The following is a 16196-nucleotide window of genomic DNA, read 5'->3' on the forward strand; positions in this document are numbered from 1 at the left end:
ATTGTGTAGGACCGGTAAAGCAATTCAGTACATTTTACTATATATAAGCACCGAGTACCGGTAGCGAACTACCTTCAATGTACCGATGCCTACCTATGGCTGTAGACTGCTCAAACACTAAAAAGCACAATGCACAAAAACCGAAAGACTCGAACAAAGAGACTGTAGAAGATGTGCTACTTCCCCGTGCAGGATCCCTAAGCATAGCCTACTCCTTCTCCTTCTCAGCGCATAGCCTACATATCAAAACACGCTTCTACCTTTTTCCAGACCCCTGTTATGTTACGGAAAGTGTTTTATTGCTTTCATGGCCCAAAATAAAACATGAAACTAAACTAAAAAACCTTTTTAAGCTTTTGTGAGACACCGTTCGGGGCTGTCAAACTTATGTAGTATTAAACTTAATCTTGCAGCAACCAATAATTAAAATTAAGTCTACTGCATATTCTCTTCTGCGTCTAAGCCAGTCAAATCCAAAAAACGACAAAGCATTCTCATTTGCATTGATCGGTGTTCACACTGCATCTTTTAATTTGGCATTTGGCGTTATTGTTTATAGTTATATGGTCACTTGCTCATAATATCATGAAGCAGCACAAGTCGACATCAAACTAGTGAAGCTTCTTGCTCGAACCATAACTACACGTAAAACCCAAGGGTCAGACATAAGTAGCCTAATAACCGCATTGATGCAACCAGAAAGTCGAACAAAGCTTTTTACTTGATTCTCCAAAAATTTTAAAACTCCAAGGTTAAGAAAATCTTTTAAGTTCGTTCTTATAGTAGCCTAAAACTGCCAAACGCATGTAAGATGCAACCGCGGATCTAAAACTTATCATCTGACAACACAAACCAACACAATGCAACAAGGCCCTTGTGTCGTGGCGACTGGATACTTTCTTTACTCTTTGGTCAGTTTCAGCTACAAAGTTGCAGCCAACTAACCAGTCAGCAAAAGCGACGTTCAAATTGATTTAAAAAAACAATTGTTGCAGTTTGGAAGCGTTTCAGCTTACTCTTTAAGCTGATGGCGGGAAAGTCCTAGTTCTTGGTTCTTGCTGATGATAATAATCTTTTACAAGCCAAAGGCACGGTCCTGATTCAGTTGACAACTGCTTATAAATTAAACTCACCAGCTCAGTGCCCGAGTGGTTATTGCCTTCAACTCTAGTGCTGCTAGATCTGAGATCGATTTCAGGTCGGGTCATACCGCAGACTTTAAAAACGGTTTCGATTGTGTTCTTGCATAACGCAGTGAGGATAAATCGGGTGATAAATGATAATGTGAGGACATCTTAAACTTGGTACAAACATGAAAATGAGCCCTCTGTCGGTAATATACCTTAGCTATTGTAGAGCGACAATAAATAAACTATAACATAATTGTTAACAACTCAAACTTACGAAGAAATCTACAAGAAAATTTTCGAAAGTTTCAAGTTTCTCGTTCAGTAAAAAGTTCTACGCAAGATACAAAAAATCAATAGTAGGCCTAAATTATTCCTGCTCTGTTCCTGCTGCATAGCCGAGTGATGAAAACCCTGGCACGGCACTCAAAGGGCGTCGGTTTGACAACGCTCAAGAGCATGCAGCTGTGTCTTTGGCGGGACATTTAAAGGCACGCCCCTTCAAGATTTTGCCGCCCCTTCAAGAAAAAGCATGTGAAAATGAAATGCGTTTTTTTATCAGATTAGGCTATAATCAAAATCAAAAATCGTAGTCTAAAAGTGCCGCCCGGGGCGGTCCGCTTCCCCCAACCCCGCCCCCCCTCCTAGCTACGCCACTGCATGCCTACAACTCCTATAAAACATTCAATCAACAAAGTTTCTTTTTTAGAGACACAGTTTTTTGCTGTTGAAATTGATCTATAAAATTGATAGTGGTTGTGGGAATCCTACACTTTGAGAGTCAAACCAGCGCTGCTTGATCTTAAATCGGGCACCTTTTAACCACTGAGTTATGAGGACGGACAAAAAACTAACATAAATCTGTACCAGCACTGTAATCCGCCCATACAGAGTAAATTCCCGGATACAGAGCTGTTAGTTCATACAGCAACATTTTGAGCACGATAGACGATAGTGCTGACTGCTGGGATGATGAGAGAACAATGTCTATAAGCTAATAGAAATCAAACTTAAAGGGATACTAAAGGAAAAACCTGACTTGGCAATTTTCCACTTTCTTTGTGTTTAACTTGCTACCATAAAACAATTTTCAATAAAATTTTGCCCCATTGCGGTCTGACCATCATTGCGCGCGTGCTTTTGTCACAGCTTTCAAAACCAGAATGGGCCTGAGCAGCGAAGCGTGCGACTGTACAGTCTACGTAATAAAAGACGAGCAATCAGCCGATCACGCAACAGTTGATACTGCCGGCGATTTAACTGTAGGCTATGTATGTACATCAAAACATCAGATTTCAACGTCAAAACATCAGACAGTTTGCTCGAAACCTCAGATCTGATACTAAAACATCAGATGTTGTAACGTGGCTTTTGTTATTGCTGTCTTTTGTGACGTATTCTCGAGCTGTGTTCGCACTTTTTGGTCATTTTGAAAAAAAATGAAAATAAATGAAACATTGGACTTTGGGCCTTGCCAGCGCCATTAAAAACAAATTTTTTTCGGTAATTTTTTTTTGAAATGTATTCTTGAATGTTCAGTTTACGCATTTTAATGCTTAATTTCCGTTTGAAAATTTCATTTAATACGCCTTTAAAAATTGATGTCCATTCCAAAGCACGCTAGTATAGCCTACTGATATGATAATATCTGCTGTTATAGCCTACGGTTGTAGCCTACCATAGATTGTTTGTTTGTTTGTTTGTTTTTCATATATTTATCCTGCAATGCGGGAAAGCGGACTTGAGCGCTATGCATCGGTGTACGCCTTCCGGCGTACCGGTACACCTGACCCACGCTGCAGCCGACTGCAATGTCTGTTTCCGGTTGTCTACTCTAGGCTACTTATGACTTAAGTTTTGTACTAGGCTACCCAATACTCGAAATCGATCACTGGATAGAGGCAATTTGTCGTAAAGTTTCTTGCCCAGAGAAACAACAGCAAGTGCGGGTGGCTGGAGTCGAACATGCAGGCTCTCGACTGCGAGCCCAACGCGCTAATACATTATTTTGAAAATAAACGCTGGTATAGCTTCAGTTTAAGAAACTCGTTTTGATTAAAGACGTGTGCCACGACACATTGATGAAATAAGCGACACGTAACAAACTAACAATGTAGACGGACACCTAACGCAATTGCAAGAATGCGACCAAGACGTCCACCCGGATAGCTCAGTTGGTTCATAGTGCGTGACTTCGTGAACGAAGAAGCTTCAAGATCAAGCGACGTTGGTTTGACAGGGAGTGTGCGCTTGAGCAACATAGGCTAAGGACTGCTTTCCATTCAGCGGCACCTAATGAATGGAATAATTCCCGCCAACAACACTTCAATATTCGGAAACTTCATTCTGCCAAGCTGGGTAACCGGGCCGCAAGTTTCGAAAAGGTAGGCTACCATTAAAAAATCCCTTTCGAACTTTCTTTGGTAATTACGGAAGAAAAAAAAGCAAAGCAGTGGTGGGAATCAAACCCACGTCAATGCAATGACTACCACCGCCCTAACCCTCCGGGCCAAGTCAGGCAGTGGCAACCAATGAATTGATTTAGCTATTGTTTGCGTTTTTCCTTTGTTGCTCAAAGGTTTTTTTTTAATGGTACCTTTTAGAAAGTTGCAACCGGGCCTGCGTCAGTGATTTAAAGCCTCTACAACCATGCGAAACTGGCAGGATTAAGCGTCCAAAGAAGTTTTCCCAATCAGAGAAAAAAAATTGAATTAGTCAATCACTCTGTGGAATTTCAATCCGAAAGGTTGTGAGAAAAAGCAAGGCGCTGTGGGAAAAATGCAGAAATAAATTATAAAGAGACTGCAGGGTAATCAAATTTCAGAATCAATACAATAAGTGACGTCAGGAAACGTAGAAACGATGTGCGTACAGCTCGCAGGAGCTAAAAATCACACAAAATTGGAGAAATTTAGAGGCTGGAGAAATTTTTTTTAGTGTGCATTTGGCATCCCTAGCTTACAACAACACAGTACACAGAACATATTCCCCCAAAGCAAAACTGCGCGGTCCCACGAATTACCCATAAGTACCCATAAGCACCATAAGTACCCATAAGCCCCATAAGTCGCGTCGAATTACCCATAAGTCGCGTCGAATTACCCATACGCCCCATAAGTCGCGTCGAATTACCCATAAGCCCCATAAGTCGCGTCGAATTACCCATAAGCCCCGTAAGTCGCGTCGAATTACCCATAAGCCCCATAAGTCGCGTCGAATTACCCATAGGCACCATAAGTAGCATTGAATTACCTAGAAGTAACGTCGAATTACCCATAAGCCTGTATAGTGTAGAGTGTAGTCTATAGCCGTCTGGAAGCCTAGTAGTCGGCTGCATAGCCGAGTGGTGAGGAGCACGGGCTGGGCGTTCCAAAAAATAGTTCGACACCGCTCAAGAGCAGGACACTTGAAGGCATTCCTAAAGGTGGACACAAAGATTGGCTTCGTTGCCTTCCCGTCCGCTTATGTGTAATCTGCAGTTTTCTGCAGCAGATGGAGTGTTTTGTCCGATAAAACACCTTAACATTGGACAATTTTCCCTATGAACCAGGTGACTGCAGCATAGCAATCGTTCTCGCACTCAGTCAGAGACTTAAAGCCTGGTCTACACTATGTGGTTATATTTATTTTAATTGTTTATAAATTGAATTAAGATGAAGGCTGTCTAACTACCTGATGAAATTTCTATTTATCTAATTTAGCTAGTTTGGCTATCTGACTCCATTATCTAATTTCCACACAATTGTTATTCGAATTATAATTTTAAGTTATCAGAAGGTGTTCGCATAATGTTGTAGGTCTATAACACAATTTGAATTTAAACAGTACAGAATAATGAAATTACAGGATAGTGAAACATTATCACGAGTTATTACATTTTAATTAAACAATCAATTTAATGTTTTTCTGAGAGCTGAGCTGGTCTAACTGAGCTGGTTTGATGTGAGCTAGTCCGATTTGATAGAGCTGGTCCGATTTTATAGAGCTCTTTGTCTAATTGAGCTGGTTTGATGTGATAGAGCTCTTTGTCTAATTGAGCTGGTTTGATGTGATAGAGCTCTCGTCACAGGACGAACAAACCATTTTATTGTGTGCGCCCTTTTTTCTATTTTCTTTGGGAGCAGTTGCATGGAAAATTACAGAAACTTTAGTAAAAGGCAGGAAAACTTATATGATGAAATAATGGATCGCTACAGAGGCCCCCCCAAATTTGGGCTAAATTGGAACCATGGGTAGCCTACCAAGTTTAGCTCAAATTTAAGGAGTTAAAACGTTAACACAATTGTAACAGACATAGTGTGAAATAGGTATGTTTAGTGTTTATGATAATAATGTGGTGTTGTGTTTGTGATATCGTGTCGCGAAGTGATTCTGCGTGGTTCCACCGCCTTCCGCAAAGGAATGTCTGAGTTTGTGCTGTGTTGAAGAGTCCACCTCGTAGAAACATTAATTGTTTTCTAAGCGCCGTTGAAAACCGTAGCAGGCATTCATTGTTTGTCTGACTTTTTCTGTTGCAAAGCAGACCATGCCGATTGACTTGATACAAATGTAGCCTTGTCTTGCTTTTTGCTTGCTAGAGATCATCGCAGTTGGAGATCATTGACGTAGTCGTAGCATTTAATTGTTGGCATTTGGCTTTTTGTATTCCTTGAGAGGCGCTAGAGAGTCGAGTGCAGGTGGCTCTGGAGCATTTTTTTTCGTTTCAGGCGGCAGTACGCATAATCACGTCCTTCTGGTGTTCATGAATGTGATGTAAGATTTCTGAAAAAGGCAAAGCAAATTGATTACAAGTTCAACTTTAAAATATTGAGCGACTTGGTTTATAAGTCGACCTGTACAACATGTAAAGATACGATTTGAAAGGCGAACAAAACTAATTAAAACAAAAGAACATAGGCATCGACAGGTCTAACTACCATTCACAAAATCGTAAATGTTGATAAGTCTGAACAGTCGTTCAGCAACTGCAAACAAAACACAGAAATAAAAAAAGATACAGTAGGCTACATGATTCAACACCATGCGGTTGTTTCATGCAGTAAGGAAAGTAATGTTTTGTGGACATAAGCATGCTTGCCCAACATAGGTTAAATAGGTTAGTAACATGCCATGCCAACCGTTTGCATGCCACACTCAGTCATATTCAACCATACACAATAAAACAAAAACATTGAGCAGACAACTTATACAGAGAGAAAGGTTGAAATTGACAACCACTGGTTGTCTGGTGCTGCATTGGAAGAAATGCAGACAGTTGCAGAAAAAGACAACGATTTCGTATCAATGCAATATTTGCATTTTTCTTGCGATGAAGCTATATAACCTACAGTGTATAAGCAAGAGCTTTTGAAAAGCAGGTTGGCCAGCTTGTAGCCTACAACCCGCACAGCAAACAATGTCGGCTGATCGGTGGCCAACGGTCGCGAACGTCGCGGTCGGCTTTTCGCCGCAAAACAACCATTTGCCAACTAACATTATTTCTTTAACTGGACAAAGAATCAGTAAAAAAGGGTACAACATGTTATAATTTGGTGATATAAACCACATAAAACATTTTTTTTACCAAATATATATTGTGTAAAACTTGGTTGTGGACACAATGCTAAGACAATGGTGGGCCAACGTCGCATTTGTCGTCGTGGGCATTCAGTTGAAAACCAACCTCCAGCCACCGATTGTTTATTTTGATATTCCGGGTAAAATAATCTTTTCACCTCATCCAATTTTCATCAAATTTCTTCACAAAATTATTGTGATATAAACCACATAAAACATTTTTTTTACCAAATATATATTGTGTAAAACTTGGTTGTGGACACAATGCTAAGACAATGGTGGGCCAACGTCGCATTTGTCGTCGTGGGCATTCAGTTGAAAACCAACCTCCAGCCACCGATTGTTTATTTTGATATTCCGGGTGAAATAATCTTACATAATGAAAAGTACCCATTACAATTCTGTGAATTGAAGCTTTTATAAATTTTTATTTCAACAAACGTCAATATCATAAATAGGTTGTTAACACAACGTTGAACCAACGAAGAACCAACGTCACGTACGTCACCGTGGGCATTCGGTTGTCAGCCAACCTTTTGAGAATAAATCTCAATTTTGGTGTTTCTGGCAAACGAATTAAGAGATATGGCAAGTGTGTATTATAATTCTGTGAAATGAAGAATTTTTAAAGTTCATTTCAACAAAAATTTAATATGACTAATATAGTTGTTGACGCGACGTTGTGCCAATGGTGGACCCCACAGCGCGTTCGTCGCTGTGGGCATTCGGTTGTGAACCAACCTTTCTACAACAAATATCATTTTTCGTATTCACAACAAAATAATTCGAAGCATTGGCCAGTATATGTTACAATTTGACGAAATTAAAGTGAACAAAGGTTTATTCTAACAAAAACGCTATATAAAAAAATATTTTGTTGAAGCGACGTTGAGCCAATGGTGGGCCCCACAGCGCGTTCGTCGCCGTGGGCATTCGGTTGTGAATCAACCTTTCTACAACAAATATCATTTTTCGTATTCACAACAAAATAATTCGAAGTATTGGCCAGTATATGCTACAATTTGACAAAATTAAAGTGAACAAAGGTTTATTCAAACAAAAACGCTATGTAAAAAATAGTTTGTTGACGCGACGTTGAGCCAATGGTGGGCCCCACAGCGCGTTCGTCGCCGTGGGCATTCGGTTGTGAATCAACCTTTCTACAACAAATATCATTTTTCGTATTCACAACAAAATAATTCGAAGTATTGGCCAGTATATGCTACAATTTGACAAAATTAAAGTAAACAAAGGTTTATTCTAACAAAAACGCTATGTAAAAAATTGTTTGTTGACGCGACGTTGAGCCAATGGTGGGCCCCACAGCGCGTTCGTCGCCGTGGGCATTCGGTTGTGAATCAACCTTTCTACAACAAATATCATTTTTCGTATTCACAACAAAATAATTCGAAGTATTGGCCAGTATATGCTACAATTTGACAAAATTGAAGTGAACAAAGGTTTATTCTAACAAAAACGCTATGTAAAAAATTGTTTGTTGACGCGACGTTGAGCCAATGGTGGGCCCCACAGCGCGTTCGTCGCCGTGGGCATTCGGTTGTGAATCAACCTTTCTACGACAAATATCATTTTTCGTATTCACAACAAAATAATTCGAAGCATTGGCCAGTATATGTTACAATTTGACGAAATTAAAGTGAACAAAGGTTTATTCTAACAAAAACGCTATATAAAAAATATTTTGTTGAAGTGACGTTGGGCCAATGGTGGGCCCCACAGCGCGTTCGTCGCCGTGGGCATTCGGTTGTGAATCAACCTTTCTACGACAAATATCATTTTTCGTATTCACAACAAAATAATTCGAAGCATTGGCCAGTATATGTTACAATTTGACGAAATTAAAGTAAACAAAGGTTTATTCTAACAAAAACGCTATATAAAAATAGTTTGTTGACGCGACGTTGAGCCAATGGTGGGCCCCACAGCGCGTTCGTCGCCGTGGGCATTCGGTTGTGAGCAAACCTTTTGCCAAAAAATCTTAATTTTATTTTATTTATTTATTTGCAATCAGACTCAAAGTCCATAGAATTCAAAATGCTTAGCCTACGCAATTGAATCAAATAGTTTTCAATTAGAGAAAACACAAGTCTCACGAAACAAAGTGTTACAATCACTCATACAAATAGCCTATATTAAAATGTTGCATGACCAAATGCTGCATAAATTTGATTAAAGAAATTCATCTTTTGATAAACGTTTTTACAGCTTTTCAATAGTTTATAAGTCAGTAAATCGGTTGGATATCGGAAATTTTTGAAAATGAAATATAAGCCGTCGCAAAAAATTCATATAAAAATAATATTTTGTTGAAAATACAACCAAGAAAACTCAAAATGCAAAAATTTTGTCTTGTTTGAGGATAAGGATTTAAACCACATACATACGTTAGTCTACATCTGCCGTATTTAACGTTTGACTAGAATTAACTACATCAAAATAATTTAATTTGGACCAAAAAAATGATTTCATCATGTTTTTACAGTAACCGCAAATATCCCCCATAAAGTAGCCTACAAATGATCATATGAATGTTTGTGGTGGGCAAAACTATTTCTCAACCATTCAGACTTTCGAGTGTTCAATACAAATTACTTCCTTTAGCCACAAAACTTGTTGTTCTCATCTCGTTTGCTTCGAATTTTCGAAGTATTTCGTTTCGACCTAAAAGTTTCTATTGAAAAGCAAAGTCCAATTTTTTCACATTCATCCAATGTTTGAAGATGTTGAATCAATGTAAAATGCCTGATTTTGTTCGCCAGTGATTTAACCCAAATAGAATTGTGGTTTAATTAAATCCAAAGTTTGATTGAATTGAATTAAGTTTAACTACTAGATTCACCCGGACAACAGAGCAGAAATTGATTTTCATTGATTCAACGTTCACAGATGTTGATACAAAAGCATGCTTTGCTGGCTGGCAATAAACAGCTCTTTGTTAATTAGGTCATGCATTGGTGTTAATTAGGTCATCCTCTTCTTTTTTCATTTTTTTCCCATGCTGCCCTGCTTTCAAATTTATTCACAGTGAGTTGTGACGGCTTGAGGGCTTGTACGAATTACAAAGATAATATTGCGGTGCTTTGGTATGTCAGCAAGGTCCAACCAATGAAATTGCGAAAGATTTTAAGCCTACAAGCTCCAGCCTCGAATACTATCATTAGTCGCCTGGAAAAGCATTGGTGAGTGTATACTAGGTACTGCATATCGCTGTTTTTATTGTTGTTAGCATTTTTGATAAAGCATAAGATGGTTCAATTAGTTCAATGTAGTAGTCTACTATAATTAATTATAATGCAATACCGATACATAATTATTCATAAATTTAGATTTTAGGACACACCTGGGTGTGTACTGTGCAGTGCATTGATTTTTGTGTTAGTTTCGATAATACTAAATAGCTTATCTCCTGTTTTTTCGATGAAGTCAACTTTTTGTAGCAAGCTTGCGCGGTGCGTTTTTTGTAAGGATTCTGAAAGTAACGAAAAGGTTCCAGATGCTTGTTTAATAGATCAATGAAAAGTCAATTCAATACCATTACTTATTTTAAGTCAGTTTGTTTTAAATGGACACTGGTAAGCAAAATGTTTCCTCCTACATTGATAAAAAAAGCTCACCCTCAATAATTTGTTTATTTTTATGTCGCCAGTTTTGTGGCTCAGACTACTGTCTTGTATCGCAATTTTGCAATTTTGGTACGATCTAATTGATTAAAAGCAATTAGTTTTAACATAAAATCTAAAAAAACACTAAATTATTGGGTCAAGTTTTTGTTAGGTCATTAAGGTCATTTTTACATTTTAAAGTAAATTGTTTTGAATATTCAGGTCGATGAAAACTTGCTCTATTTGTGAGGAATAGGCTGATGATGATGGATGATGGTGATGACGGATGATGATGAGGCTACATCAGATTTCGATAATCCTTTTTCACTACAAGCACAAGCATGGTCAGCTTAAGCATTTACCCCTTTACCTTATGTTTCTTTTTCAACAAACTCTCAGTTTTTAATGAATAATAACTACAGACAAAGCTTCTGTAGTTAATTTAATGCAAGGTTGCATGAAAAAGGTGTTTATTACAGTGACGAAAAATCATAATTTTGTATTAATTTGTAATAGAAGTAATTCGCAAAATCTTTGAAGAAATGATTTCAAAGTTTATTTGTAGCAGGATAATTCTCATTTTCTTTTCCAGACTGTTGTAATCAATGTAATTCTGAGTTTATCCATGGGAGATACTTTCAGAACTTTTTCAGTGTGATTAGTTCATTGCTTTATGGGAAAAAGTTGCTTGTTAGAGTTAGTTACGTGGCTTCAGCAACCAACCTTTTCCACTAGACATATTGGTTTGGACCAGCTATTGGCAATTTATCCCAATGACATTATTATTTTTAGATGGAGTACGAAGAACCCATAACTTGTCCACAGCAACAAATTCAAATATCCATGCCGCTATTTCAGACTGGCTGAAATACGCAAGAGATGAGGACTGAGAAGTTTGAGAAGAGGAAGACAGGAAATTTGATTTAATTTGCCTCATGCCCTTTTCTAGACCGCCGTTATATTTAGCATGTTCTTTGTTTTTGCTGTGATGGTTAGAAATAAAAACAAACTTAACTGCCATCTGTCCTACTCTTTGCTTGTATGAGTGCCTTTTCTAGCAATGTTGTACCGAGTGGAATGCTAGTATGGTAAGTGATAAGGTTTACTGCGAATTGAGGCCTCGATCCCACGTCTTCGTGGTCATCATTTTCAGCACAGATTAACTCGAAAAAAGTGAGTTAACAACACGCCACCATGTGGTCAAAGTTAAGAAACGTTTTCGGTTTGGTAAGGTCGTAATGTCTAACCCTTGTCAGAGCAAAACGTGAGCGTTTGGTCGTAGATTAGCAAATGATGGCCAACGCTAGGCCCACGAGTAACCAAATCGTTTTCGCCAGAGGGGATGATAGTAAATTGCGTCTTCCACGTCGACCCAACGAAAGCGTTTGGTCGTAGGTTGGCCAACAGTGCACTAACGTTGGTTCTACGATTAAACAACTCTTTTTTGCCACAGTGAGGATAGTTGTAGGCTAAATTGCGTCGTGGATCCCACGTCGAACCAACGAAAGCGTTTGGTCGTCAGGTTGGCCAACAGTGCACCAAAGTTGGGTCTACGATTAGCCAAGCATTTTTTTTGCCACAGTGAGGATAGTTGTAAATTGTGTCATGGATTCCACGTCGAACCGACGAAAGCGTTTGATCGTAGGTGGCAAATGGTCGGGAAAGGGTTGGCCAACAGTGCATCAACGTTGGGTCTACGATTAGCCAAGCCTTTTTTCGCCACAGTGAGGATAGTTGTAAATTGCGTCGTGGATTCCACGTCGAACCGACGAAAGCGTTTGGTCATCAGGTTGGTCGCAGGTGGCAAATGGTCGAGAAAGGGTTGGCCAACAGTGCATCAACGTTGGGTCTATGATTAGCCAAGCCTTTTTTCCCCACAGTGAGGACAGTTGTAAATTGCGTCGTGGATCCCACGTCGAACCAACGAAAGCGTTTGGTCGCAGGTTGGTCGCAGGTGGCAAATGGTCGGGAAAGGGTTGGCCAACAGTGTGCCACCGGGGGATCGACGTTTAACCAACCGATTTTTGTGACTGACGATTCGCCCAAGGTGGCCCGCTGGCCAAATTTGTTACGCGCCAACGTCGGAAACCAACGGAGGGCCCACGGGACGTTTCCGATGGTCTAACGTTGGACCAACGACACGTTGTTGTGCGGGAAGAGACTTGAAAAAGAATTGCCAATTGGCTGAGATGCATCTCTTTCCGAAGTAGGCGTACTTGAGATAGCTATACTGGAAGACGCTGTACTGTCCTGCAAAGAACTACATAGGATGATTAAACAGTCACATGTATTTAGAACAAACAAAAATAACCTACATTGCTGCTCTGCAGACTGCAAAATAAACAAATGGACGAATGTTGGAGTGGACAATCCTTAAGACCATTCGTCTTAGCACAACAGCTTGGCGCTGTTAAAAAGCCACAAAAAATACAGTATAAAGTTACGTAATTACAATATTAAAATACAACGTAAACGCAAGGTTTTGCAGCATGAGCTGCCACCAGTGACGATCGGTGAGGGAAAGCAAGGAAAGCAGTGCTTACCTGAGCAAAAACTATGCAAAGTATAATGACTAAATTCTAAGTTTAACTTCTTATTATTTTTATCATGTCTATTTTAACTTGAAAATTACTGTATTCGTGACTAGAATTACTCGTAACGCTAGTGAGTAGTCTAAATCCTCACCAAACCGCATGTCTTGCCTATAAATGCCAATTAACGCAAACGCTTCTGTCAGAAACAATCACTGAGGCTCCAAGGTAAGCAACTATCAAAGTTGCTTACCCAAATTCAAAAATGTCAAAAAACGCCTTCGTTTTATCCAATCATCACTCGTTTTGCAAAACGTCACCAGCTGCTTAGCCAATCAGATGTGTTATTGTGAGACCAGGTGAGTCTTGCTTTCCCAGTGACGTCAATGCATACATTCGCTAGAGCGGCTAGACTAACTCGTCAGAATGGTGCTCGTCACGGTACACCGCACAAGCATCATAATGCCGAAATAATTGTTGCTGTTTTTTGATGTCTCCTCGCCATGTACTGTACTTTAGCCTACTAGCTTTCATAGTCATGCCTTTGCCCTTTTTACAGCGTTGATGTAACGTTACTTCGCCAATGAACGTTCAGGTGCGGGTGCAATATTTAGTTTGTTAAGCTTCTATACGCAGGAGGCAAACTTATCCAGCTTTTTGTACAAATTGCTTGCGGTTGTAATGTTTAGACCTAAGTGTTAGTTTTTGTAGTGTAGGCCTAACTGAATATCTCAGAATGAATATTCATGACGAATTAAATATTTAGACAACTATTATTCCATGTCTAACACTGGATTTTGGTCCTGCAACGTTAAAATTAAGATTGTTCATGACTTCTAAACATTAAATGGATGTATGATCACGACAAAGGCGAAGCACAATTTGACAGATTTTTATGTTTGATTTGTTTTGAAAATGCTCTCAGAGCGCACCAAATTGGAAGTGTTTTTCAAAAATTTCTGGGGGGGGCCCCCCAGACCCCCCGCTGGAAGTGTTGCCTTCGGCAACACGCCTTCGGGCTTCGCCCGACGGTTACGCCCTTCGTGCCTAGGCCTACTACCTTGCTGCAGCATATTTACAAGTTGCTTTCCCAACGGTTTAAGCCACCGAACATCACTGGCTGCCACGATAGACATATGATATGTTAAACAACGGTAATTAAACGTTGCGGGCGGTTCACTGTTCGACCCGATTTCGACACAAATGGGAGAAATTCCACTGGTTGATGAGACTCTCTGATGGGGGACTCTTGGGCTGATGACGTCACTGATTGATGAGGTTGTTGTTTAGCTACATTTCCGGGGTTCGACGGTCCATCACTGTTGTTCACAGCGTGTGACATCATTGGTGGGGATAATAGCACTGTTAAGAAAAAACGTTATACAGTAACATAACTAAAACATCGAAAACTGTTCATGTAACGTGAACACTGAACACTAAGATTTGCAGTCAACCCTATGGGTTGTCAGGAAGATTTTTAGCGATATGCTACAAAACGGTTATCCAACGTTGATCAGCTATATTGCGATACAAAATTACAAATGGAAGAAATTATATAGTGTCAGTTGAGTCGATGCGAGTGATGTCATCAATGGATAGTAAAAGTTTAAGTGTGATGGATAGTGCTGTTTCGTCGATCTCAGCACCAGAACACGTGACAGCGATTCCCCTTCTCAAGAGACAAAAGAAATTGCTAAATGCCAAGCAAGCTTACACAAAATGTTCCATTACAGGGTAAAAAAAGGACTGTGCATAGACAGTAGTGCAATGCAAACAAAAAACAGAAACAACGTTTCTTAAATCATGTTAGCTCCTAGTAATATTAAAAAAATTTGGGGCACACGAAAACTACAACCTCTTTGGGTGGCTTCGCATAATTTCCCCTGTCTTTGCGCCACAGAGTTATACAAACTGATGCTTCAGCTGAGAACATAAGGGTGGCAAAGTTGTGAAGCAAAGTTTTCACAATGATTTCTCCTATTTGGAGATCTCCTTGTCGGAGTAAAAAGACGCACAAACTCACGGATGGTTGCTTGGAAGCGACACCATAACGCTTTGCAGAGCTGTGCCTGCACGTGTACGTCTGTATAAAAAGTGAGATTGAGGCTCGAACCTCGTCATCTCGCACGCTAGTTGCATGTTTAGGTTAAGGCAAAAATAAAAAAAATATATTAAAATGAGCTAAGGATTTAAGTTACATTTGAAACTGCGATTATTCTACAAAAAATTACATAATTATGTTTCCCTGCAAAGGCAACTTGTTGGTACTTAGTAGGCACATCTAAGCAACGTTTAAAAACATTAAAATTGGCAAATGGCGCTTCGGCATAAAATGAAATAAATTGTCGACATCGGCTGCTGAATGGGCTGTCTGCCGCGGAACAATTCGCTTCATTGAGCGAACAACAACAAAAATCAGTTACATTTAACAAGCAATAAATTGCCGGCAGAGTGCTTTAAAAAGTAGTCTGCAATGAACTGCAAAAAAATTGTTGGCAAACTAACGCGTGAAATCATAAAAGGTGACATGTTTTTACAAAATAATTGTGAGCTCGTGTTTTTTTTTTTTTTATTGACGTAGAAATAAAAGTTTTGTAGCATAATGTACTTACCAGAGTCTCCATATTTTGGTTATCTTGTTAAACTTACTTTTATTTTTAAAAACCTACTGACGTGCGGGGTAACCAATGTGGTTATATTTATTTTAATTGTTTATAAATTGAATTAAGATGAAGGCTGTCTAACTGCCTGATGAAATTTCTATTTATCTAATTTAGCTAGTTTGGCTATCTGACTCCATTATCTAATTTCCACACAATTGTTATTCGAATTATAATTTTAAGTTATCAGAAGGTGTTCGCATAATGTTGTAGGTCTATAACACAATTTGAATTTAAACAGTACAGAATAATGAAATTACAGGATAGTGAAACATTATCACGAGTTATTACATTTTAATTAAACAATCAATTTAATGTTTTTCTGAGAGCTGAGCTGGTCTAACTGAGCTGGTTTGATGTGAGCTAGTCCGATTTTATAGAGCTCTTTGTCTAATTGAGCTGGTTTGATGTGATAGAGCTCTTTGTCTAATTGAGCTGGTTTGATGTGATAGAGCTCTCGTCACAGGACGAACAAACCATTTTATTGTGTGCGCCCTTTTTTCTATTTTCTTTGGGAGCAGTTGCATGGAAAATTACAGAAACTTTAGTAAAAGGCAGGAAAACTTATATGATGAAATAATGGATCGCTACAACTACAAGCCCGAAAAGCGCAAACGCCTGCCTTGTCCAGCCTCGACTGACTAAAAACTGTCTACACTGGCAAATTTGATCTTGCGACCGTGTGCATTCAAGCGCTAA

The sequence above is a fragment of the Aplidium turbinatum genome, chromosome 1 (assembly GCF_918807975.1).
Source record: "Aplidium turbinatum chromosome 1, kaAplTurb1.1, whole genome shotgun sequence".
Lineage (NCBI taxonomy): Eukaryota > Metazoa > Chordata > Ascidiacea > Aplousobranchia > Polyclinidae > Aplidium > Aplidium turbinatum.